Here is a 5,948-nt window from a genome sequence, read left to right as displayed (position 1 = left end):
TACTCCTGGAGAACATGCAAATTAAAACCACAATGAGAAATGAATACACAGCCACAGAATGATTAACATTTTAGAGGCCCCAAATTACGTATTTGGCAAGTATTTACAACAACTGGAACTCTCCCGTGCGCGTGTTGCTGGTGGAAGTTTAAAATGCTCTACAGGGGTCAGGGCCTTTGTCCTTCTCTCCCTGCAGGTGTGGGGCTGCCCAACGGACCTAGTTGGTGTTAGCCTGGCATGAGGTTCCCGGCCCCTGGGGGGCTTGCTCAGGTCAATTTTTCCATAACTTTATGGAGAGAAGGGACTTCGAGGCGTGGCTTGGTAACATTTCTGTTACTTTTCTTTCTCGGAGGAACTGGCAAAAAAAAAAAAAAATGGAACTCTAGGGGCGCGTGGGTGTCTCAGTGGGTTAAGCCTCTGCCTTTGGCTCAGGTCATGGTCCCAGGGTCCTGGGATTGAGCCCCGCGTCGGGCTCTCTGCTCAGCAGGGAGCCTGCTTCCCCCTCTTTCTCTGCCTGCCTCTCTGCCTACTTGTGATCTCTCTCTATGTTAAATAAATTTTAAAAAAATCTTTAAAAAAAAATTCTGGATCACTGGATTAGTCTGAGTGGGGCAGTCCAGCCCAGGCATCTATCTCTCCAATTACTTGGGATACTTCCTCAAACTTCTTCCCCTGGAGCTCAGTTTTTTATTTGTTAAAATGGCTTGGTCCTCAGTCTGCATGTAAAAATTTGGGTTGGCACATAATAATTCTGTTCGGGACGACTTGCCCTGGAAGAAGGTTTGTTTGAAAGCCTATTTGAGAATGAAGCAACTGGAACCTTGAAGCCTTTGAGCCCTCATCATTAATGGGACACACCGCCAGAGGGTATGCACTTGACCACAAAGATGGCTTTCTCTGCACAGGGTCAGACGACTTGTCTGCAAAGCTGTGGGAAGTGAGCACAGGCCAGTGCATTTATGGAATCCAGACCCACAATTGGGCAGCAGTGAAGTGTGATGAACAGAAGCTTGGATCGGGCTCCTTTGAGAACACTGTGGCCTGTTGGGAATGGAGCTCTGGAAGCCAGGACCCAGCACTTCCGGGGTCACGAGCGGGCAGTGTTTAGCGTTGACTACAAAGATGAACTGGGTATCTTGGTGAGTGGCTCTGAAGATTTCACTGGGAAAATATGGACTTAATCTGCTGGGGTGAGCCTGAACACACGCACCGAAGCATGGAATGGGTCACCAAGGTGATTCTGCAAGAGTGTCAAGTCAGATCTCTTTTGCACAGCCCTGGAGACTACATACTCTGAAGTGTGGACAACTATGAGATCAAGATTTGGCCAGCTGGGAGAGAAATCAACTGCAAGTGCTTAAAGATGTTGTTTGTCACTGAGGCCTGAAGTATCTGCCTACCGCCAAGACTTCAGTATGATGGCACATACATTGTAGTTTGGCAGTGTGGGACTTAGTCGGTTGTGATTTTCTCAGGGTAAGTGGACTCCTGAGATAGCAAACATGGCCTTGCATGGCTTTGGAGATATATTTGTCCCATTGTTTGACAACTGTTCCCTGTATATCATAGACTTGCAGACAGAGAACCTGATTAGCCACTGGCCTCTGCCAGAGTACAGGAAGTCAAGGAGAGGCTCTAGCTTCCTGGTGGACAAAGTGTCCTGGGTCAATGGACTGTATGGGCACCATGACATGGGCTTGGGCTTTGCCACCAGTGCGCTTGACCACAGGATTCATCTGATGTTGTGGAAGGAGCATAGCCCACATCTCCGGCTGACCACCATTGACTAAGTTTGGGTGTGGGGGCTGTGGGTGTTCAGTGCCACCTCTATGGCAGTGGATGGCATGAACCAAAGTTCTTACCTAACAGTTTCATCATGGCGCAGCGCACAATCCTTTATCTGTGTTTGCCAGGGGACCAGGGCTTGGGGCAGGGAAGGGCTCGTTTTCTTGACATACAGCACAGCATGCTAACAGGGTACACCATTGACTTCATTTGTACTTAGCTCTGTTGGTCAGTATAGGAGGATGCATTTTGGATTCATCTTTCTTGAATGTTAGTTTGAAGTAAAGAAAGTTCTATGGTTAATTAATCTGCTTGTTGGTTGCCCATAAAACACATTCTGCCTAAAAAATAACAATAAATAAAATACTACTACCAGTTTGGATATCATTTTAACTATTTCTTATCAAGTAAAACATACGTTTTCCATATAATCCCACAATTTAAATCTTAGGTATATCCATAAGTTTAAAGAATCCCTGTCTTCTCACGAAATATATGTGTAACCATTTTCTGTTGGTGCTTTGATATTTGCATGGGGGAATGAGGAGTTGGAAATTCCTTGTCTGCTATTTTGCTCCTGGTATGTTTGCCATAACTATACTGTGATATAATTTCAAAGCAGCTTTATTTATAATTGTCAAAAATTGGGGGAAAATCCAAACATTTCTCACCAAATTGTGAGTGTGTAAACAAATTGAAGTGTATTTGTCCAATGGAATAGTACTAAGTGATAAAAAGAAAGAAATTATTGATACATTTAATTAAATGGCTGTATCTCAGAAATATTATGCTGTACAAAAGTAGCTATACATAAAGCATATATAAGGTATGATTCACTTTACACGAAATTTTAGAAGAAGCCAATTGAATCTTTAGTGACAGAAAGCATATCAGTACTTGTCTAGGGCTAGGATTGTTGGGGGAATTGACTGAAAAGATTTAAGACAAAACTGTTGGAGGGATGGAAGTGTTTTCCATATTGAGTATCATAGTGGTTATACAGATATATACATTTGTCAAAACTCATCTGAAACTATACACATAAAATGTCTATATTTTATTTCATGTAAATTGTACCCCAATAAAGTGGATATAATATCCCAAATCATTAGGGAAATGCAAATGAAACCCATTGCCTACCAGTTAGTATGATGTATCTATCAGAGTTCTCTAAGGAAACAGGACCTATAGGATGTATAGGAGTGATTGGGTGATTGATTTTAAGGAACTGGCTCACAAGATTGTAGAGACTGGCAAGTTCACAGACTTCAAGGTGGGCCAGTAGAATGGGGATCCAGGGAAGAGTTGATATTGTGGTTGGAATCCAAAGACATTCTGCTGCAGAATTCACTCTTCTTGGAAGGAAATCAGTCTGTTTCTATTAAGATCTTCCAGTGATTAGATGAGGCCCAACCGTATCATGATGGGTAATCTAATTTATTCAACATCTACTAGTTTAAATTTTAATATCATCTAGAAAACACCTCCAAAGAAACATAAAGAATAATGTTTGGTATCTGGGTACTGTAGCCTAGACAAATTAACACATTAAACTAGACATCACAGATGGCTGTTATTAAAAAAATAATAATAACATGTTGACAAGGATGTGGAGAAATGAGAAAACTTGCAATTGTTTGTTGAAATGTAAATTAGTGCAGTCATTATGGAAAACAGCATGGTGGCCCTTCAAAAAAAAAGAAACATAGAATTACCTCATGATGTAGTAAGTCCCCCTCTAGGAAGATATCCAAAGCAACTGAAGGCATTGACTCATAGAGACATTTTTGCTAGTGAAAAGAGTCAGACTCAAAAGCCCACATGTAAATTTACATTTATGTGAAATGTCCAGAGGAGGCAAACCCAAGGAGACAGAGAGTATATTGGTCCTTGCTCAGGCCTGGGAGAGAGATGGAGGGGGTTAGAAGGTGGCAACTAACAGATATGGGATTTCTTTGCTGGATATATTAAAGTGTTCTAAAATTGATTGTGACAATGGTGATGCAACTCTGTGCTTATAGTAAAAAATATTGAATTGTACACTTCTTAAAATATTTTATTTTTAAATAATCTCTACACCCAATATGGGGCTGGAACTTACAAGCCCGAGATCAAGAAATGGATGCCTACTGACTGAGCCAGCCAGGTGCCCCGAACTATACACTTTATATGATTGAATTGTGTAGTATTTGAATTATACTTCAATAAAGATGTTTTAAAAAATAATAATATATGGCACCTATAGTTGAAATATTAAAAGATATCTAAGAGCATTATGGTCACAGTTATAAAACTTTATTGAAAATAACTAAAGATGACATAAATAAATGCTAAAATTAATTCTGCTCTTGTATAGGAAAACCAATACAAAATGTCACTTCCAATATTCATCCATAGATTCAAAACACTCCAGTCAAAATAATGACAGGGTTTTTCTTTGAATTTGAGAACATGATATTGGAGTAAAGATGCTACTGAAGAAGGAAAATGAAAATATTTCTGCTTTATCTCAAAATTTTATGGAAGATACAGAAACTGAGACAATATGGTGCTGGATCAGGCTACATAACTTGATTAGTGGATCACAATGGGAAGGAAGGAAGGAAGGAAGGAAAAAAGAAGGGAAGGGAGGGAGGAAAAAAGGAAGGGAGGAGGGAGGGAGGGAGGCAGAGTGAGAGGGAAGGAAGGAAGGAGGAAGGGAGGAAGAAGATAGATGATAATTGGATGATAGATCGATATGTGACAGAAGTGCCATTGCAAGTAAGTAGAAAGGGAATGACCATTCAATAAGTGATGAGATAGTGCTGAGAGAAATATTTATCCATCAATTGAGATACAAAAACCACATGCCACACACAACAATCAATTCACAGTAGGTTAAATACTTAAATGTGAAAATCAAAACTTTCTTAGAAGAATGTATGGAAGAATATCTTTATGATCTCATGTAAGAATGGATTTAAATAAAGTGTATTCCCTAATGACAATTTTTAAAGTAATTAATTAAAAAAATAAATCTACAAGATTCAAATTCCATAAAGGAAAAGAGAGATGTGTTTATGTTAAAATTAAGATATTCTGTTCATCGAAAGCACTACATATTTAAAGACAAGTCAAAAGTTAAATGAAGATATTTACAACACATTTAACTGCCAGAGTCCTGATAGACATAATAAATAACCCCATGACTCAATATAAAAAACCACAAATGACCCAACACAAAAAAATGGACTAACTCCATGAATAGAATTTCACATAAAACAAAGCTCAAAAATTATAGCAGTGTATGCTAATTTTCATTAGTGATCAATGAATTTAAAACCAAAGGCACATGAAATACAGTTTTATATGTTCCAGAGCACAAAAACGAAAAGCCTACCTATTTCAAGTGTCTTCCGAGATATGAAGTAATGGGAACTCTTATCTACTACTGTTGGAATTCAAAAACCACTTTGGAAAATAATTTGGCATTGTCTGGAAAATTCAAAAATGTGCATACCTAGAAACTCCACTTTCATGCATATGCCATAGAAAACTTCTTGCACATGAGTGTCAGAAGACATGGACTGCATCCTTTGTTTAACCATTCTTTGCAGAAGCCAGAGACAAGAAGTAAGCCCAAATGTTCATCAGCAGGAGAATGGATAAATTATGGCATATTCTACAGGAATAAAAAATTTGAAAGCAAATCTGGCAGCACTCATAATCATGGTTGATTTCAGACAAGTGCATATAGGCTGTTACTATTTATAAGTTAAAAGTAAATAATATCTTTTTAATGATATGTTCTGCCGCATGGAAGTGTGTTATCTACAAGACACTGTTCTTCCCAATTAGCTGTGGGAGCTATGTTTTCAAGAATCCTCCTCCCTATATAATTCTGCATTTGAGTTGGCCATTGGGAAGGCAGAAGTGAAGCAGAGGCTAATATACTAGGAAGTTTGTGGGAGTGAGGTATAATGGTAGACAGAGAAGCTTCGTGGACCCTACCTTGTCTTGCTCTTCTGTTCCATTGCCAGTTCTTCTTTCTGATCAATTGCCTTATCTCACTGGCAGGTTCCAGTGCATCCCTGAGGGTTGGCTGTGGTCTCACAGAGGAAGCTCCTTCCACTGAGGGAATAGCTTTTGCAGGGGTGGCAGTTTCCATAGAACTCTCAATGAAA

At 39.4% G+C, this 5,948-nt stretch overlaps 1 pseudogene across 1 annotated transcript; it reads left to right on the top strand.

The window, feature by feature from the left end:
- Positions 1–608: 608 nt before the first annotated feature.
- LOC308337464 (F-box/WD repeat-containing protein 2-like) lies at positions 609–1,790 on the top strand (annotated as a pseudogene). The gene is made up of 2 exons: positions 609–1,139; positions 1,235–1,790. The product of its transcript is annotated as an F-box/WD repeat-containing protein 2-like (transcript).
- The last annotated feature ends 4,158 nt before the right edge of the window (positions 1,791–5,948 follow it).

The sequence above is a fragment of the Martes martes genome (genome assembly GCF_963455335.1).
Source record: "Martes martes genome assembly, chromosome: X".
NCBI lineage: Eukaryota > Metazoa > Chordata > Mammalia > Carnivora > Mustelidae > Martes > Martes martes.
Note: the sequence above shows the minus strand (reverse complement) of the source record. Positions and strands in the feature narration are given on the sequence as shown.